This window comes from Ambystoma mexicanum, chromosome 13 (genome assembly GCF_040938575.1).
Source record: "Ambystoma mexicanum isolate Mex_15411 chromosome 13, UKY_AmexF1_1, whole genome shotgun sequence".
In the NCBI taxonomy this organism is placed as follows: domain Eukaryota; kingdom Metazoa; phylum Chordata; class Amphibia; order Caudata; family Ambystomatidae; genus Ambystoma; species Ambystoma mexicanum.
In genome coordinates, this window is record NC_090938.1 from 407,178,095 (window position 1) to 407,199,214 (window position 21,120).

Genomic DNA, 21,120 nt, shown 5'->3' on the forward strand with positions numbered 1-21,120 from the left:
GACTTGGGGCATATTTGGTTACTTGCATTCAACTGCACACTGCTTTTTGGCAATATTTGTGGTCACTCTTCCTCTAGGTCAGGCTGCTCTGGGGCTTGCTTTGCAATACTGCAATACCAGGCCCTGACTTTCTCCTGTGCTTGGCCAGTGTCAATGTTGTTGGATTTACACCGCTGTTCCCTCCTCTGGCCTCTTGGGATTTGCTTGGTGTGCCTCATGTAGCTCTTAGGGGCAGATGTGGGTTTGGCACCTTTCTGCACTGCGCACAGGTTGGTTCATCATGAAGTCTAGCAAACATAAAGATAAGCCAGCAACCTCCATTAAGGACTTGCTGCACCAAACTAAGGGACTCCCAAGTGGGCCCATTGATCCCGACCTGGCTTCTGGTCACGATTTGGATGCGCAGCCGGCTACGAAGTGGGACATCATGCGTTTGCTTCAGCCTATCGAGAATGAGATGGCTGCAACGCTACAGGAGCTGAAAGGACCTTTTCGGGATTTGGCCCACAATGTGCAGCAGATGGAGCATCGCGTAGGGGATTTGGATTTGGAGACTGTGTTTTGCGACCAAGCCGACTCGCAGGATCAGCTGTAGCAAAGGGTCAGAGTGCTTGGGCTGCATTGAATCTCTGTAAATGATAAACTGGAAGATGCAGAGAATTGCTCTCAGCAAAATGATGTACACATCAGGGGGTTTCCACAAGATGTTGCAGATAAGGATCTGGACTTCAGAAGCTTTTGTGAACTTTTGGGTGAATCAGAGGCTGACCTGACATTGGACCGGACGCATAGGGCGTACTCCAACTTTCAGCAACACCAAAATCTTCTGCCTGAAGTCTTGACGAGGGTACACTTCTTTAAAAATAAGGAGCTCATCTTTCAGGAGGTCAGAGCCCAAGATGGAGTGTCGTTCAGAGGTGCTACTTTGCAGCTGTTCCAGGATTTGACACCAGGGACTATTCTTAAATTCCTTCAGATGGGGCCTTTGACGCAATGGCTTGCAGGAAAAGGAATCCCATATAGGTGGGGGTGCCCGTTTTGGATTCTCTTCAAGTTTGATGAGGTTCAGTGACAATTTGAATCCCTCCAGTTGGCCATCGAGGTCTTGAAGATTCCACAGATGAACTGCAGCTGCCAGAAGACAGGGGCTGGAAAGCCCTTCCGACTGACTGTTCTAGGGCACGTTCAAGGAATAGCAGCCAGAGGGAGCGCAGGTGCCCCTCGCAGGCAGACGTGAGAGAAGTTGATATTCAGAGGGGTCTGCCTGAAATAGATAAGTCTGTTCTAGGCCCTTTCCCTGGCATTTCAGTTCTCATTTGTGGGTTATGGGGATGCTGGTGGTTCCCGTGAAGTTGGGTTAGGAGGTTGTGTTGTTCGGCCTAGTACAGGTCCATGAAGTTCTTACGTTAAAATGGTATAAGAGCGATTAGGGCATAAGGAGCATTGCCCCTAATCAGGCGATTTCCTTTTTTGGCCTGATGCATGCCTCTTAGGGATAAGGGCAGTGCGGGGCCATTTCCCACATATCTAAGGCTCTTTGTGGCCAGAGCCACCAATTGTGGACTAATAAGCACTGGAGGTGCTTTGAGCTGGGGCCCGGAGCGTACTTTCTGTTGGGAACTACAAGCCACATGAGGACTTGGTGCAGGCAGTGCACGTATGTACGCACGCACCCGTGCGTCTGAGGACTTCTTAAGGAAACCACTTGCCCCTGCCAGGTGCCGATAATACTTCCTGATGAGGCACAGCAAAGCGTTGTGTACCGGCAAGACATTTAAGATTTCAGGATAGCAGCTGTAAAGCTGCAACTACGAAAGTGATCCCAGGCTGTGGCGGTGAGTCAGTCACGACGAGCTACACGCGCGGTCAGCGCGGTACTCCTACTGGGCTTGGTGTCCCTGCAGGAGTTTCCTCCGACAATCAGTAATGTGACAGAGAGCCGCCACAGACAACACGATCCTGCACACTATTCTGCCTGCATTCATCCGCTCGGGGTGGCCATGGGCGCCCCGAACATAAGATAATTAATCATTGTGTTGGTATACAGTCTTTATAACTAAAATATTATATCAAATGAATATATAACGAAAATTATATAACGAAAATCTATGTGGGGGTGGGGTAAAGGGTTAAATCTTGTGAGGAAACGGTTGGGGTGAGTTTTTACGGGTGGGAAACGGAACTGGAGGGACCCTCCCAAAAAAGTGTTATGTTTTGTCATTCATCATTTTCGTTATATGTGCATTCTATATAAAATGATTCGTTATAAATACATCTAACCATTGTGTTTGAATCAGCGCTTTGGAACTCAAGAAAAGCACTTGCTAATGACTCTCAAGCTATGGGAACATGTATGAGTTCATGCAGTGGCGTTTACTGTGAAGCAACAGGGATTTGGGCAGCATTACACTAACTACACAGAGCTAATCTGTGCAGCTCGTGGCACTTGGGGGGCAGGATGTTTTCATTGGTGCACTAAGGGAGATATGTGCCAGTCTCTAGAACTAAGAAAGTTGGAACCAAGGTGAAAGTCACACTAGGGCAGGCTTATCCGGTTTGAGACATGTTTAGCTGTAGGAGTCTGTTGTGTTAAAGTTTGCTTCCCTCATGCTGCTCGTGGGTGGAAGTTCTCCACCTTTCATGCTTCAATTTCATGTGCAACATTACGTTTGTTCATTTTATCAGTGTTTGTGATTTATGTTTGTGAACATGGCAGAGTAACAGGGCTTACACTGCGGGTCAGGTACAGCTGAGGCAGGAGTAGAGAATTAAGTTGAAAAGGATCCCAAAAATACATGTAGTTTGTGCCTTTCCTACATTACCCTACTTATCCAATCACGCACCCTCACCCTCTTTCCGGTTTTCCTAACCTCCCCCATACCCGTCCACAGCTCTTCCCTAACTCTCGTCCCCCCATTGACTGCCGCGTGGTGTCCTGTTAGTGTCACATTAGGCACCCGTGCCAACCACGGTGGGAGGGCTGTACTCAATTTGGCTTCAGTGGTTAGGGAGGAGTTGTCTGACCTCCCCCTCAAGCTTGACAGAATTATTAGCACCACACAAGGGTTAGCCACATATATAAGCCAAATGGAGTCAAGCTCCCCGCCTTTAGCTGAAGAAATTCAGACAGTTAGTACAGTTGTGTACAGGCGCGTTATAAATGACATATCATATCATGCAAGCAGGAGACTAGTGCTCTTAAGACTCACGTCAATGGGTTAATTGCTCAAGGTACACCATTGGCACTTCTGGGGCACCATCAGGGTCTGCTCCACGCACCTCCACAGTGGTGGTACAGCAGGCATTAGGGTTGGCTTTAGCGCCACCTAAAAGGGTCTCAGTGGACCCACGGAAATATGCTACCATTTTGACTCAATGTCAGTTGCATTTGCTCTGTAAGCCAGCAGCTTTTGAGAGAACAGAAGCAAGAACAGTGTTTGTTATTTTGTACTTGTCATGAGAGGCAGTAGCCTGGGCTATACCTTTGGTTCAGAAAGGGACCCATTACTGTATAAATGGTATAAATGGTATCAGTTTACAAAGGGATTTGGGCGAATATTTAACCACAGGACAGTCACTTTAGCACAGGACAATGAATTGTTAGCACTAAGCCAGGGTTTCAAGGACTTGGTGACATATGTGACCCAATTCAATAGGTTGGTGGTGGAGACAGATTGGCCTCAGCCTAAGCAAGAGGTCATTTTCTATCAGGCACTTAGGGAAGAATTGAAAGATGCTATAGCGCATGTAGTGCTGCAACCTGAATCATGCAGTGCCTTGATTGACCTTGCCTTGCACCTTGACCACAGAATGAATGAGCGGAGAGGTGACAAAAATAGATCTGAGGTGCTTCCCTTTTCCCGTTCAGACAAGGATAGGGAGGCAAGCCCTCGATTGAGGGAAGGTTAACCTATGCAAATAGGCAGCATTAGAGGTCCTTTGTTGGTTGAGGAAAAAGAGAAAAGGCAAAAAAACAATCTACGACAATATTGTGAGAAGTGTAATGAAGGCATGGTATCAACAGTAAGACAGACACAAATGACCACAGTTCAAGGGTGTTTATTGAACTTCAAAAAGGGTTTGAAAAATGCCTATCTAATCCTAAATCTAAAGATGGGAGCAAGCTACTACCATCAAATAATAATAACGCAGTCCTACTGGTGTCTTGTCAAAATAAAATGGCCTGCACTAATAAACCTATTGCCAAACCTTACCTCTAAATACAATTAATGTGGAAAACAATGTTATGTAAAAGTATGAAGTGTTCAAGAAATGATATGTCAGGATATTCAGGCCGTTGGCCTCCCTTCCCCACATTTTCAGCAGGGGACAAGGTGGCACATCAATTTTAGCACAGTCTCCAGCTTCTCTAGCACGAGGGTGCAGTTCAAACATTAGCCTCATGGCCTTCTGTGCCCAAGTCTCTTTGCCTTTCAAAGTCTCTTCTTTCAGAGGGTCTGATGCGACAAACAAACAATAAGTTCCTTTCTTCTTAGTATTTCACACATACTCAATTTCTCAGGTGATTCACTATTCACCTCGGATCCCATTCAGCTGGGCTCAGATCCCCTTTAACACAATGCTCGTAGGTTTTTCATGTATCCAATTTCTCAGGTGATTCACGGTTCACCCTGGATCCCCCTCAGCTGGGCTCAGACCTGTTTTAACATAGTGTGCAATCAGTCTCCCTCCGCCTGGCTCGGACCAGTTTCATTCACTTTAACACAAACTTGCTTTATTGCAAAGCTTTCAATTGATCTCCCTCATTCGGGCTCGGACCAACTTTATCTACTTTGTCATCCACTTTCTTGGCAGTATCAACATCGAAGACTTTCGATTGTGCACAGGAATTTGCTCGACCCGCTGCAGGACCACTTCGATGCACAGTACTTTGCCACTCTTTCACCTTTCTCAACTCTCAGTTGGATACCTTACAGAGACCTTCGAAAGTGCATGCACACGGTGCCGGAACACTCTGTCAAAGGTATCGTATCTTGGTTTCAAGGTTCAACTACTCATCTGTTCAATTTTACTGGCGTTGGTTATCACATGCATTTCATACACTGTGCGCTTCAGCGCAAACCATACAATGGTGCCGCTTGCAACCTTGGCTTCAACACAGACCGGTCTGGTATCAGTCTCCCTAACTCACTGACTGTATTGATTTCACAGGCACTGCTTTGTTGTTGGAGCCAAGGACAGTACCACAGCAGCTACCGATTCTCCCCGCTTTGATTATCGGCGTGGAAGGAACACGGATACCTCCGACACACAATGCAGGATTCTTCAGCCTGGTTTTCTGGTCTTACGCTTTCTATTCTCAGGGTTTAGTGAAAGTAACGGTTCCTTGTCAAAAAGACCAAGGGCACTTCCCTCCTTGCGATCCCCTTCTGTTTCGTCATCTTTCTCCCCGTGTTAAACTGCCATCTTGGGACTGCTGTTTACTCGTGTGCTTTGCCTCGCTCAGAGGGTGCTCTTGTGCTCTGCCTTTTATCCATGTGGAGAAGTGTAATGGAAGTCAAGTGTGCATGATGGTCAGTTATTGCCTGACCCTGCCTGCCCCATTGTATTGGGACATGTCAGGTATATGGCTCGGGTGTTAGTCCATTTTCTCTTATAGCGTGCTGTCTTTGAGAAAGTGTTTGTGTTGTGAAAGGGGGGGTTGAGTTCCTAAGTATCCTACCTGGTAGGATGGGGTAAATGTGTTACCAAAAAGGCGATACTGTGTCTTGCCAACCAGTGTCCCACTGACCGAAGACCCCTTACACAGGTGATCCTTCTGCACTGATCCACCCCCAGGAACTGATCTAAATGCGATGGCCATTTCCTGGCCACCTGGATGACAGATCCATAGGGGGTAGGGGGTGAGACACCTTCTGGTTTCTCACAGAAGGCAAGTCATTATATTCACAACTGTCCCAATACGCCTGTATGTAATCCTGAAAAACAAAGAGCAGAGGCAGGAATAGAGATAGCTCGAAAGTAGAGTGAGCTATCTTGTTGATCGCATCCGCAGTTCAGCTTCCAAATTCCATTGCCAACATGGTACAGAACAAAATACCCCATGTGTATGGGCTAGTGACATTATGTTTTTATGATAGCAAGGAAACGGTATCCGCCATGGTCGATTCAGGGGCCACAGGGAATTTCTCAGATATCACATTAGCCCATAAGTTAGGGGTCCCTACACAAAGTAAGCAGGTTATGGAACCAATGCATTCAGGTGATGGTTCCTGTTTAACCTCAGGTCCCATTACTACTCAGACTAGTCCCATAAGTATGTTGTGTTTGCCAGGGCATGAGGAAGTTTGGATGTTTGACTTGATTGTGGACTCGGATTTTGGAGTAATTCTAGGAATGCCCTGGTTAGTAAGGCATAACCAGATTATCAATTGAGTGGAACATACTTTAACTTTTGGTTTAAAACTGTGTGAGACCCATTTACAATATTTGGTTGGGCCAACTGCCTTCTTAGTAGAAGGAGCTATTTCACATGCATGTATTGGGGCCCACGATCTACAGAGAGTTTGCTGAGGTGTTCATAGGGGGTACGATTGTGTTATTGATCTTGAACCACAGGCGAAGCTACCATGTAGCTGAATGTATGCTTTGTCTGAGCAAGAAAATCAACACCTGTGGAAGTATTTGGACAACATGCTGGCATGTGGGTTCATCCGGCACTCCAAATCCCCAATCTCCTCTCCTTTGTTTTTTATCCTGAAAAAGGAAGGCACCTTGCATACCTGTATTGATTACAGAGCATTTAATGAAGTGACAATAAAAAATCGGTTCCTGCTTCCACTTATCTCAGTCCTACTGGATCAGGTGAAATCCGCAGTAATCTATACAAAATTGGACTTGAGGGGAGACTGCCATTTAATTCGAATTAAGGAAGGGGATGAGTGGAAGATTGCATTCCAAAGTAAGTTTGGGTTGTTTGAGTACCTGGTGATGCCATTCGGACTATGCAATGCACCGGCTGCCTTCCAACAATTCATGCAGGAGGTACTGGGAGAGTACTTATATCAGTTCGTCATAGTGTGTATTGAAGACATCCTGATATATTCAGAGACAGAAGAACAACACATGCGGCATGTTAAGGCAGTTTTGAAGCAGCTCCAGGACTATAAGTTGTTTGCTAAGCTTGAAAAATGTGAGTTTCACACTACGAGAGTGGAATTCCTCAGGTTCACTTGGACCCCTGCAGGAGTGTCAATGGATTACAAGAAGGTGCAGGCAGTGGCCAAATGGCTGTCACCTCAATTTGTAAAGGATGTGCAATACATTTTAGGATTTGCAAACTTCTATTGAAGATTCATTGGCAACTTTTCACAGATCATAGCTCCTATCACCAGGTTGTTACGCAAGGCTGCTCAGTTTGCTTGGGATGAGGATGCTGAGAAGGCATTCCAGAGATTAAACAGGGCATTCACTGAAGCACCCATTTTATGTCATCCAGATTTTACTTAGGCTTTTCAGGTGGAGACGGATGCCTCCAATCTAGCTACTGGGGCTATTGTATCACAAAAGGATTCAGAAAGAGTCCTTCATCCAGTAGCCTACTTCTCCCGTAAGCTAACTAGTTGTGAGCAGAACTATTCTATCACAGACAAAGAATCATTGGCAATGAAGGCTGTATTCCAGGCGTGGCGACACTATCTTATGGGGGCAGGTCAACAGGTGGTGGTTCTGACTGATCACAAGAACTTGCAATATCTGAGATCTGCAAAAACACTGAGTCCTAAGGAGTTTAGGTAATCCCAGTATTTTGGAGAATTCGACTTTGTGATAACCTATCTGCCAGGCCAGAAGAATGGCATCAGAATTTGGACATGGGGGTGCAGGAAGAGCATAGTATCATTCCAGTGGAACGCATTATTGGGGCAATCTCACAAGACTTATTGCAGGAGGTGGGCAGAGTGTTTTTGAGCATGGAATTACAGGAATGGGTGGCAGGAAATCCTTTGAGAGAGATACAGGGCTACCTTATCATGATACCAAGGTATTTCTGGCCACGGATAATCTCAGGAAGAAGGCACTATTGTTGTCAGAAAAGGTGGTTGGGGCAGGCAAGGGCGCTTCGGGCACCAAAGGTTGTAGCTGACATTCCAGAAGGCTAGAAAACTAAATCTCTCAGCATGGCGTGTGTTTTTTCGTCTGCACCTCTGCTGCTTGTAATTGCAGCAACATTATTAGGCGCTGCCCGCCCATGTCTGGTGCGGATTGTTGAGAGTCGGCACGGATGGTCGCAGCGTTTCCACTAGCGGACGGAGGAGCGGGATGAGTGAGCAAATACCCTAAAAAAATAGTGAAGAGGGCATTGAAAAGAACTAAACACAACAACCGTGAAGGACGTTTGGAATATACCAACAAAGAATCAAGTAATTCTAAGTTGGTTTTTGTGAGCACTTTTTCGCCTGAGTCCAATAAAATAACAGGAATTATCAAAAGAAATTGGCACATCTTACAAAGAGGAGAATGTCCACTTGAAAGACCACTTTGTGCCTTCAAGCGTACCTCCAATTTGAGAGAACTAATGACGAAAAATGACATCTCTATACGACCACCTAGGCAACAAAAGATTGCGGAAAGTTGGGGCCTGCCTGAGACCAAAGGACACTCACCTTGTGGGAGTTGAGTGAACTGCAGATTTACGAGTAGGACCAAGGACCAAGGAGGTAGACATTGGTTTGGCCAAACCATGGTCACAAAAACAGTTCACTAATTGTAATTCATCACACGTAGTATATGCTATTTGGTGACCTTGTTCTAAGATCTATATAGGAATGACAGAGCGCAAAGTGAAGATTAGGATTAGTGAACACCGTAGCAATATCAAAAATAAGGTGATCACAGCACCTATGGTTGGACATTTTATCTCAATGGATCATGGGCATGATACTTTGCATTGGACGCTGCTGATTCAAGTGAAAAATACCACCTCTGCTCATTTAGCGAGGAAGAAACTTTTTACGAAAGAACCATTGTTGATTTTTTTAACCAATTCGTCAGAGGTAGGCCTCAATGAGCAAGTTGATTGGTTCAAATGCGGTTAATAGTTTATGTTTAATACACTTGGTGTTGTATCACTTTGTCTGTCTCTTGGTTACACCTGTAGATAATTATCCATGTGCAGATACTGCATCGTTTTGAGTTTTGGCATTATTTGTCAATGGTAATACACACACCAAATATGAAACCAACATACCATTTGAGGTCGTATGGTCTTATCTTATGGGTCTTGCGTAGGCATAGTAATAGCACTAACCATGTGATATTTTCTGAGTCACCTGGTAGAGGTCACATAAAGGCACGTTTATATGTTTTGGAGAATGTGTGCCTGTGATTAGAAGGCAAGTAGTGCTACCTTACTCAGTCAATGGATGTTGCCATTTACGTTCCTGATACAAACCCAATAATATACATATTTGTGAAACATGTGGTGCTCTCCCAATGAGTGTGAACGACTTACTGAACGGAGTGCACAGAGTCGGGTAGCGCTTATCTTCATCCACGGCTCGTTTAGTTTTTTAGTTTTTCGGTATGGCGAGTGGCTGTTGGTTGCAGTGAGCGCGTTTACGCGGTGTGAACGTGTTGAGTCACCGTCCGCGTGCGATTGGATGTTTACATGTTGGTGGACGCTGGAGGTCACGCTCGCGTCACAGGAAACATCGTATCACGTGATGCAGGAAATACTCCATTTAACCGCGACCAAGTACATAGGAAGAACCAGCTCCGCGACTCGTAGCAGTGAGACTGCCAGGAAGATGTCTGCAGTGAGTGGATCGATCTAGGGACGATTTAGGTAAGGCGGTTTGTCACTGTAGGGACGTATTGTTCCTGTTATCTAGAAGACTTGAAGTATTTGAGCCTGTAGCTATAGATACTTGTATATATTTATATATAACTAGGCTCTGGTTCGTTTGTCACTGTAGGGACGTATTATTCCTGTTATCTAGAAGGCTTGAAGTATTTGAGCCCGTAGCTATAGATACTTGTATATATTTATATATAACTAGGCTCCGGTTCATTTTCAGCTGCATTGGACGTTTTAACCCTCACATGGCCGCAGAAGAGGTGGGCGCCGAAAGTATCAAATTAGGACCATACCTCCTCACTTCTGGGTGACAACATTTGTTCGACAAAAGGTAATTAAATTATCCTTGGATGTTGATCCAACCTTCCAATAATATATGACTTATGACGTTGGGCTCTACAGCTCACAACCAATGAATGCCTTCTTTCATGCTCTTTTGTAAAGATGGTAACATGTGTAGTCAGCTACTACATTAATCCTGCATGTAGATACACTGTATTCTGTGTTCAGTAGCTAGTTGCTGGAGGTGGTGTGGTGTTAATAGGGTCTCTTTTTCTTTTTAGGTGTTGTCCATAGGGTGCAGTCCAAGTTGTGGACACCCGTTTATTCCCAAGCACTGAAATACTAAATTAATTTTCGCTTGGTAAGTGTGTAGAAAGCATAATGACATGCTTTTGAAGCTTTTTTAGTAGCTGCTGGTTATAACATTTAATGTTAATTGCTACTATTCTCTTCATTTCTCTTTTTTTCCCCTCTCTCCTCTCCTCCATTTTTCCCTCTCAGCATGACGGTTGCCATTTACCTCCTCCCAAGGATCCAATGTGAATTGACGGAAGAAAGATACTTGTAAACAGGATCGAAGGAGGCTAAATAAATCTTTGGCTAGAGTTCTGGTTTTTATCACACTAATATTCATTGTGATTATATATTGTAGAATTTGTGGTTGGATCACGTTGGTTCCCATGAAGAAGTCCTTTTATTAAGCATTGATAACTGCTCCCATAGGACGAAACATGTTGGGCACATTACACTGTGAATTTACAACAGTGTTATAACTAAAAGCGTTATTAAATACGGCATACCTTTCGGAAGAGAGGAGTTTATGAAAATATCCTAATACAAGGGTTCAATAGGTCCTTGGCTTTTGGTCAAGGGTTCCTTTATACATCAGAATAAATTGTATATAAAAAAAGCCAACGAAGTGTTTACACTACAATTGTATTTGTTGTTGTTTAAATTGTTTTTGAATTATTAATGTGGGAAGTTTGCACTTTTTTGCACTTTTTTCAGGTTTTGCACTTGTGTACTTTAAGGTCGTTTGGTCCATTGGTGGACAATTGTCCACTAAGGTTACATCAATCAAAGTTAAATATAGACCTTTAGTACAGCAATAAAGATGAATTTTTATGTTTATTGATGATTGTTCTTAAATTGCCAGGCTGTGTTTAATAATTGTGTTTTAGAACTTTATACGTGAATTAGGATGATTGTGAAAAATATATTTATAATAAAAAATGTGTTTTAAGACTTTACCTGTGTGTTACCCAGTGCCTATTTGGTTCATGGTCTGGGTGTTCTTGTTTTGCTGAGTGGGAGTGAGGAGAGGAGATTGAGGAATAATTTGATTAAGGAAGACTGACTCATTGGTTCCTTGGTTTCTGATTGGGTTGTTCTTAAGGGCTGAACCTCTGTGTCTTTAAACTAGCCCATAGTCTCCCTTTTGTTGTTGTTGGTAAGGGCGCTTCGGGCACCAAAGGTTGTAGCTGGCAGTCCAGAAGGCTAGAAAACTAAATCTCTCAGCAAGGCGTGTGTTTTTTCGTCTGCACCTCTGCTGCTTGTAATTGCAGCAACATTATTAGGCGCTGCCCGCCCATGCCTGGTGTGGATTGTTGAGAGTCGGCACGGATGGTCGCAGCATTTCCACTAGCGGACGGAGGAGCGGGATGAGTGAGCGAGGCACGGACCAGAGAGCAACAACCTGGGCCTTGCGGAGGCGACTGGAGGTTGATTTCCCTTTGCCTGATTTCTTGGCGTCCGAGCAGTCCTATGAGGCTCCCGGACCTCAGGATAAGTGAAAACGCTCGCATTTATGATATGATGTGATATGATGTGGTATCTATAATGCGCCTGTACACAAGTATTTCTAGGTGCAACAACACAAGGAGGGGGAAACAAAGGGAGGACAAAATAATGATCTTACTAGGCCTTGTGTCATTCAGATCGCGCAAGTGTGGGGACAAGGGAAGGGGAGAAGTGTCAGGGGGGGAGAGGAAGAGGGAAGTGCTGTTAACTTACAAGTGCAGCTAGTGGGTGGGTTACTTGTCAGTTGTGTTTGAAGGCATACCCCCATGTCCTAGGACTGATACAAGGCGTAATGGCAATGTGGGGGTCTCTTTTGGGCTAACCTTCAAAAGCATCTTAGAAAAACATGGGACAAAGGACCCAGCTGACGTAAGCTAGGGTTCTGCATGGTTACAGGTACGTGTGCTAAGTAAACACATACCATTCTAAGGAACTTACCGACAGCCTCAGCAGCCGAGGGGCTAGTATGTCATGGTTTATGTATGTCTCACGTTTTGCTTTGCCTCCCTAATCAGCCCATGAGTCATGTACATTCATATGGTAGAACTCCCTAATTTGTTCCATACTGCTTGCTAAATGTTTGCTGTAGTCGCAAGTACACTCTAATGTTTCGTGCTATGTGTTATGTGTCATGCAGGGGAACAGGAGCTATGTGTAAAGTATAAGTCTGTTTTGGCATGATGTTGAAGGAGCTTATGAGGACAGAACAGGATTCAGGTTAGGTCAGGTTAGTTCAGTTGTGTTTGAAGGCATACCCTCATGTCTTGGGACTGATACAGGGGACAATGGCAATGTGGAGGTCTCTTTTGGGCCACCCTCTAAACGCATCTTGGAAAAACATGGGACAAAGGACCCAGCTGAAGTAAGCTAGGGTCCTGCATGGTTACGGGTATGTGTGCTAAGTAAATATGCACCATTCTAAGGAACTTAACAACGGCCTCAGCAGCCGAGGGGCTAGTATGCCATGGTTTATGTATGTCTCATGTTTTGCTTTGCTTGCCTAATCAGGCCATGAGATATGTACAGTCATATGGGAGAACTCCATTGTTTGTTCCATACTGCTTGCTAAATGTTCTCTGTTGTTGCAAGTGCACTCTAATGTTTCATGCTATGTGTTATGTGTCACGCAGGGGTTTTTGCACAATGCTTGGAATCCGCTGTGCTCTATCTACCAGTTATCACCCTCAAACGGATGGACAGGCAGAATGAGTGAGCCAAACCATGGAGCAATACCTTAGCAGAGGGAGTTGACTCCTTGGTGAAGGCTTTTTGGTTGACAGAGTTCAACTATAACAACTCTGAAAATGTCTCGTTGGGTATGACTCCTGATATGTGTCTGTATGGACGAGACAAAAAATGATACCTGAGAGGTTGCCCACGATTAATCGCCTGCCGGCGGTAAATCTGCGGAAACAGATGCATCTGTGTATACGTGAGAAAGCACACCAAAACCTAGAAAAGGCCAAGGTAACATATAAGAGGACAGCAGATCGGAAAATAGGGGAGTCTCATCAATATGTGGTTGTGGATAGAGTCTGGTTATCCATGCAAAACATGCAATTGGTGGGGTCACATACATTTCTGTGCCGTTTCATTGAGCCTTATGTTATTGAAAAATGTATTTCAAAGACTGGTGTTAGATTATGGCTGCCTGGTACCATGAATAATCACCCTGTGTTTCCTGTATCTTTGGTCAAACCTGCAGCAAACGGTGCCAAAGTCCAGAATCCCCCTGTCATCATGCCTGATGGGTCTTAGGAACATGTGGTGCGATGCATACTGGACTCCAAGAAGCGGTATGGACGTCTTTGGAATTTGGTGGATTGGGCCGGGTATTGAACTGAGGATTATTCTTGGGAACCGGCAGAAGCAGTACGTGCACCCAGACTGGTAAGACAATTTCACCTTTCATATGCAGGAAAACCAGGTCCTGGGAGGGCCCCTGGGACGGGAGCTACTGTTAGGGATAAGGACAGTCTGGGGGCCTTTTCCCACATTTCTAAGCCCTTTGTGACTGGAGCCACCAAACGTGGGCTAACAACCCCAATTTGTATTAACTAGCAGTGTCAGCGACTATCAAGGCCCACTGTGGGTGTGGCAGTCTTCCCCTCCCCAAGAGGTGGTTCAACCTCCTCAACACGGTCAGACCCTCAAAGGAGCTTGTTGTCTTCTGTGCTAATATATATGGATTGTGGGTGACAAACTAAGAGAGGCTCCTTCAGCTGGATGGGCTCTTCTGTGCTGGGTCAGATTATTGCATGGGTGGCTTTTGGCGGCTACGGCTGAGGTCTGGTGATGGTGGGCTCCTCCACGTGTACTCTGTGCTGTAATCAGGAGCCCCCACAATGCCATAGCCTCACCTGCACTCGCTACTCATGGCTGGCAACCAGGCCTGCGTGGATGCATGGGCTGGGGGGCCTCAATCGTTGTGTTCAATGTGCACAGTGTATTGAAGTCCCAGCAGGCTACCGCTCCCTTGACTGTGCTGCAGGGAGCAGGTACTATAGTTCGACAGGGGGCGCTGGGGGGTTGCACACAGCGACCATGAGGAGGACTATATCGCTTCCGGGAGTGCGTACTATGTTGGTTATCTTTCAATGCATGTCCCCAGTGCCGCACACGTCTGCACCATTCCACATTACCTTCATGTGACTGAGCAGGAACACTAATGCCGAGATGCATTGAAATGGTACACACCCATGAGCACAGCTCCACAAGCTAGCAGGCATTCAGCTGTGTTGTGTTGCCCCCAGTCGCGTTGCTCGCCAGCCTCAAGACAGACCTAGTGGGGTTCAGAATCAGGGGCAGAGAGCATGTAAGTTCTGCCGATATAGAGCCGTTGATTGTGGGTGTCAGTCCTGATTACCCCGCTTCCACAGCGCACATCGTGCCTTGCCAGGACCCGATCCAAGTGTGTAGGCAGCTCCATCTCGGGGGAAGGCGCGTTAGCTCACCGCCGTTCCCCCCAGGAGCCAGTTTGTCAGCATGGGGGACTGATCTCCGGAAGCCCCTGTGGCATGGGCAAATTCAATGCGCCTCCACAACGACAAGGCAGAACAAAATGGGGCTGTGCTCCAAACTTCAAACTGGGGATACCGGGGCACGCAACAGCTCCACACTTACATTCACATTGCAGGCTCAGAGTTTTTAGGTGTTTACTGCTGTGGCACGTGGGAAGCCGCTCAGCTATGGTGTAGTGGTCTGCGACCTCGCTGATGAGATGTCGTCGGTCTGACATCTCCATTCACCAGGAGTGACCCAGACTCGCCCATCGGTCCTCCTCACATGCTGCTACAGCCTGGGGCCATCTGGATAGCAATGCGGTAGCTCTGAACAGGATATTTTTGATGCTTAGCACTCACGAGGCACGGTCCTCAATCACCGGGTGACCATCTGCCCCGGCCTTGAGTGCCCCCCTTCCCGCCAGCCTCTAGATCTTCTACTTCTTCCATGACAGGGCCCAAAATCTCCTTGCACATAAACTTTGCGGTTGGTTGATTGGGTTTTATCACGTAGGTATTGTTCCCCAGATTGAAGAGGAAAACCTTAACTTCTCCTCAGTAGTCTCCATCTATGACTCCCGCTCCCAAGTACATTTAAAAAATGTTTTTTAATTTAAATAGCTCCGAAAGCCTGCAGGCATTGGGGCGCTTGAAAATATGAAGACACATGGACATCAAATGTTTCTGTGCAAGACCGCAGTTCAGGGCAATTCTTCCATGAGCCCCCTCAGGCACTTCCACACGGAAACCTGTCCTAATCAACACCTTCCTTCTCAGCAAGACCACCACATCTTCATCTCCATAGAGATCACAGCCAACAGCTCTTACTGTAACCCTTGTAGGTAATCAGGCCGTTTTGGTGATGCAAACTACTCTCAGCATCTTTCTGGGCTGTCTGTGACATCACTGTTGGAGTAAGAGTAATCCCACGACAACACTACCTGTCACGGACGGTTTACATAATCTCTAGAATCCCAAGGACGATTAAAGATTTTATTTCGTCAAATAAAATAGAATGCTGTTTTTTCTAGGGTGCTTGTCAAGCAGCAATTGGCCAAATAATGGTCGTCCCTCTCTAGTCTTTGTGGACTACCCCCACCCTAGCCCATTCTTCCCTGACTATGCTTCACAAATTAAAATAGATAACCCCTATTATCTCACTTGAGGTGATGGCCTAAATGCTAAAACATTCCTTATATTACTCCCTCTGGAATGTTCTAAGGATTCCATAATCTATAGATTATTTCCAGATTTTAGATTAGATGATTTCAGATTGTGCCTGTATCAGATACTCTGTTTCAATCACTCTCTCGCTCGCTGTCTTTCACGCCTCTCAATCTTATTACTCTTCACTTTTTTTTTTATTGTACATGGTTTAAATTTAACATTTACATAACAGTCCATAATAAATATAAAACAAACATGACAGCATTTACAGCGGTTGAACAAAAACTCAAACACTGCTAAAAAGAGTAAAATAAGAAAATAAGAAGTTTTCATAACATTTCTCTTCATATACTCAAATTACAAATAAGGAGGGCAAAGTACCAGGCGCATAGAAAAGTAAGCATAATGACAGAACAAACCAAAATTGATATGTATCAAGTATTACAACAGATTGAGGCTATTGATAAATCCTGATACTGCTAATCCTTTGTGAGCATTTTGGATATTTAGGCATCTTTTCCATATGTTTTCATCTATACATCCTAATCGGTACTTCAAAAGGGGCCCCATATATTTGGTCCTGCGTGGTATTAGTGCCTCACAGTCAAGTACCAAGTGCTTTATTGATTCAAATCTAGAGTTACAAAATCTACATCCACTTTCAGCCTCAGTTATTAAGCTTCTCCTAAGCAAGATCTCCTTCGTAGGAAGCAAGTTCCAACGTAGCCGGAGAAGCATACCCTATGTTGTCGATTATGGAATTGGGAAATCAGTATAGATGGGTTTTCTCTGCATTTCTGCTCATGGAATAAATGTCTCATAGAGGAGTAAGAGTGAAATAAATCAGTTGTTATGGCCTAATCAAGGTCAAAAAGGCCCTTTTTTACCTTGTTCGAATTAGTAGTTAAAGTCTCCAGATCAAAGCAGGTTCTTGAAAGAATAGCTTCACATCTCTTACCAAACTGAGACGGATAATCGGAGGTCATGTGGGAGTCATTATAACAATTGAGGACACCGCCCAAGGTCTCATACAGGAAATCTGCAAATGGTGAAGTCATTTTTAAATATAACGACAACAGCCGCCACTCAACACGGGCTGTTGAGGATGTTACACCCAGTTCAAACCTGATAGCTGCAAGCGGTATTGCATTGAGGATGCCCAGGATCTTTCGCCACCGCTTAGCCTCGATCCTATCCAGAAGTTTAAATATAGCCTCACTATAGAGTTCAAGACCATATATTAGCTTCGGAACGATTATACCCTCATAGAACATAAAGGAAAATCTACCAAATTTACAATCGATTTTAATGATCTGACACTGGAGCTGGGCTGCTTTTTGCAGAAGGATATCTGAGATATTTCTAATGCCTGAGTGGTCCCGAAATGGAATCCCGGAAATACAAAGCTAAGGCTGTACATGATATTTACATTTTCAACAAACCAAGAGGCATTTTCTTTTCTCGACTTTCTCTTTGAGAATGCCACGATTTTGGTCTTTCTTGGATTGATAATTAACCAATTCTCTTTAGCATAATTTGAAAAGGAATTCAAAAGCCTTTGTCAAATATCAAAAAGTCATTGGCGTAGGCCAGCCATCAGATTGTACACTGGCCTACCTTCAGTGTAACAAGTCTCCCTTCACTAAGGCAATCGGCCACGTCAGACAAATATTGATTGAATAGCCAGAGGGCCAAGACGCAGCCCTGCCTGAGGCCCCGATATGAGTGTATTCTTCGCAAGAGTTCGCCCTTTTGGTTCAGCTGGATCTGGATTCCACAGTTTTCATATACACCATTGACTAAGCACAACCAGCCAATTTGGACCATAACCGGTTCCGATTGACACAGTCGAACGCCGCTGAACGGTCAGTTCAGGCCATATAGGTGTAGACCTCGGGCATAGCCCATGCTGATTCTTGTATCAACTTTACTACAAGACCATTTATGTTGGTTAAAGGCCCCTTGCGGAAACCTGTGTGCAGTCTATTTAGCCCATGGGTGTTACTCACCGGCCGGCAAGTGGTTCGGGCAAGCGACCAGGAAGGTTGTACTGGATGTTACTTGAAGAGCTCGAGATGGAGCCTCCACCTGAGCCTCCTCTCTGTTGAGGGAAATAAGCTCTTTTTGATGATATGACTCTCAGTTGCACTAAATTAAAAACTGAGAGACTGATCACCCAAAAGAGCGGGGAGAACACACCGCCACGGACCCAGCTAAAACAAAAAGACAATTGGTAAATATTTGGGAAGAGCAAAGATCACCACAAGAAAAAAGCTTCTCAAAAGCAGAAAGTACCTGGGTCACCCACTCCCCTTGTAATCGAAAAGGAACAGAAATGGAATTTCCCCAGAACAGGAATAGAAATAACCTAAACAATCCAGGTTAGAACAACGGAGGTACAAAACAATAAACAGGAAGGTTAGTAGGGATGCTATACCCGGGCGGCACGAGGGGCGCACTAGATACAGGTAGGTGCACACTTCTCAGCATAGATACGGGTAGGTGCACACTTCTCAGCAAGGCGTCCCTGTGTGCACTTTCAGAAATGAGTCTTTGTGTATAATCAGCAAAGCTTCCTTGCGTACACTTGAGGGAGCAAATCCAAAACAACGGGATGGAGTCGGAATCCACAAAAGAACACTGGAATTGAAGAAGGAAACAGTACTTGGACTCAGCTGGGAAGGTGAGGAAAACCAGTTGAAGGCGGTGGTAGGTAAATCAGGACAGAAGTTTCTGTACGGTAAGAATTTAACGGAAGGCAATCCAGTAAACAGGCAGCGAGATCTGATACACAGTCGGGCTAAGGACAGTACAGAATCAGGAAGTAAGCAATCCATAGGACAGGCAAAAGTCCGGTACACAGGTAGGCAGAAGACAGTACAGAATCAGGAAGCAAGCAAACCGTAGAGCAGGCAAAGGTCCGGTACACAGGAAGGCAGAAGAATTGAGAAGTCTCAAGGCAGTCCGTAATTGGAAAAACAGGAATTGGTACACAGGAAGGCAATGATTGGGAAGGCACAGAAGACGAAACCTTGGATGCCGGTTGCAACTTTAATCAGAAGCAGCGTCCTTCCTGCTGCAGTGCCTAATATACCCAGGAGGCGGAGCGCCGTAAGCCCATCAGAGCTCACGTTCCGAATAGTCGGAACTACACGCAAAAAGTAGGTTTCCTGGGAGTTGTAGGCAAAGGCTGGGTTGTCGATACCTTTGATGTTGTTGAGCCCAATCTCCAGGGTAACCGCCACCGAGAGAAGTAAGGGGCTGAGAAACGTCGGATACTGTGGCGAAGCGTCACGACTTTGGTAGGTACCTTGAAAGTGGTCTGTTTCACCTGGCGTGATGAGGAGGCGCGCGGGTCATTCAGACCCCGATGTGTGACAATGGGTAGAAGAAGCCCATTGCACCAAGCGAGTCAAAAGAAAAGCAGACAAGTTCTTGCAATCAACATCAATTAGAGAAATTGTCAGATAAGTTTTCGGCTCCAACCTGCTACCACATTTAAAGATTGGTACAAAATGGGTCGTGCTCCAAGAGGCTGGTAAAACTCCAGTGTGGATAATACTACCAAATTGCAGAAACAACAAGTTTGCCCAATTAATTTGGTCACCTTAATGGTGTTATTAGTAAGGCCATTTGGGCCCGGGGCATTAGATTATTTACTCTTCTTTAGGAGGAAGTAAATAGTTTCAATATCTAGGTCCGGCTGCCAAGAGTAGTCATATGTGGCAGGGCTAGAGAGTAGATCAGTACCAATATTACTAGCAGAGGATCCGAATAGAGTTTCAAAAGATCTGACCCATTCCGGCTCTGAGACAGAGTTTAGTTGAGAAATAGCAAAATTGGGGTCCTGGCCATTAATTAGTGACCAGAATGCCCCCTCGGCTTCCCGCTGCAATAGCATTGCTTGGATCGATTTGCAGTTGTTTTTATATTTCTGCCTAATCTTGTTTACAAGGCTAGATCCAACAGCTGCATCATCACTAAAATGCTTACGTTTCCTAATTTCCCTCCTCATGGTAGATTTGGCTGCAGCAAGCTCTTCATTATAACAATGGGATGGCCTATATGGTCTCATTGGCTTAAATCTAGAGTTAGATCTTACCCGAGTTACCAAATAAGTAATGACATTCTGAGACCCATTGACATTAAAGTTTAGCATTTTCCACTCTAATGTTGCTGACATTATTGAATGGTGATCCTGGTTCAGGATGTCAATATTTCAGTCTGACCATCGAATTGCATTACCTGAATGGTTAGTACTTACATATAACAAATCAGTATGCTCTGTAGTAATCAGAACAATATCAAAGTCCACCTTTAGGATATCATGATCACTCCAATTATTCCTTAACACAACTCTGGGCCTCATCACGAGTTGGGCGGTAGCCCCTGTGCTATTACCCCCGGGGCTATTAGCGCTACCGCCAAACCCATCATGGGTCGGTTCACATTCCCTATTGGGCCCATTCGGGAATTCCTCATTCCCTATTGGGCCCAATGGGAAATTTTCGTGCTATTTCCGCCGGAGGATTTCCCACTGGCGGTAATAGCGCTGACAATTGTCAAATTTGCCCCCTCAGAGCTGGGTGAAAATCCACCCAAGCCCATGATCTGGTGGACCCTTAAATGCAGCAGTAATAGTGCTACCGCCGCATTTAAGGGTTACCGCCAGACTTGTGATGAGGCCCTCTAGTATGAGGTACAGCAATTTGACAAATAATCATCAACAAAGATGTAATCCACAGTTGAAGAAATAGCCCCTCTATACCATTAAAGGGCTTCCCCGTAAGGGGCTAAGCCTCCAAGGCAAGGCACCAGCCGCTACCAGGTTGAGATTTAAAATTCTGTGGGATTATATCCAAGGATAGATCGCACAGACCACAATCCAAGTCTTGGAAGAGGCAGTTTGCATATAGGTCTCCTGCTAACATTACTCTTCCCCAGGGGTAATTAGACGACCACACAAGTATGCATTCACACACCACCTTCACAAAATAGGTAAGATCAGCAACTCCCTTGTGCCAGTATACGTTCACCACCAATACATTTAGT

General features: G+C 45.2%; 2 long non-coding RNA genes across 2 annotated transcripts in view; both read left to right on the forward strand.

Moving 5' to 3' along the window:
- The window catches only part of LOC138521284 (uncharacterized), a 161,831-nt gene that overhangs the window by 10,760 nt on the left and 129,951 nt on the right, over positions 1–21,120 (forward strand). Inside the window, exon 2 of the long non-coding RNA XR_011283005.1 lies at positions 13,605–13,789. This is a non-coding gene — a long non-coding RNA (uncharacterized lncRNA). The remainder of the gene's footprint in view (positions 1–13,604; positions 13,790–21,120) is intronic.
- On the forward strand, positions 6,514–11,349 carry LOC138521283 (uncharacterized). Its single transcript, XR_011283004.1, has 3 exons — positions 6,514–10,148; positions 10,381–10,460; positions 10,601–11,349. It is a non-coding gene; the product is annotated as an uncharacterized lncRNA (long non-coding RNA).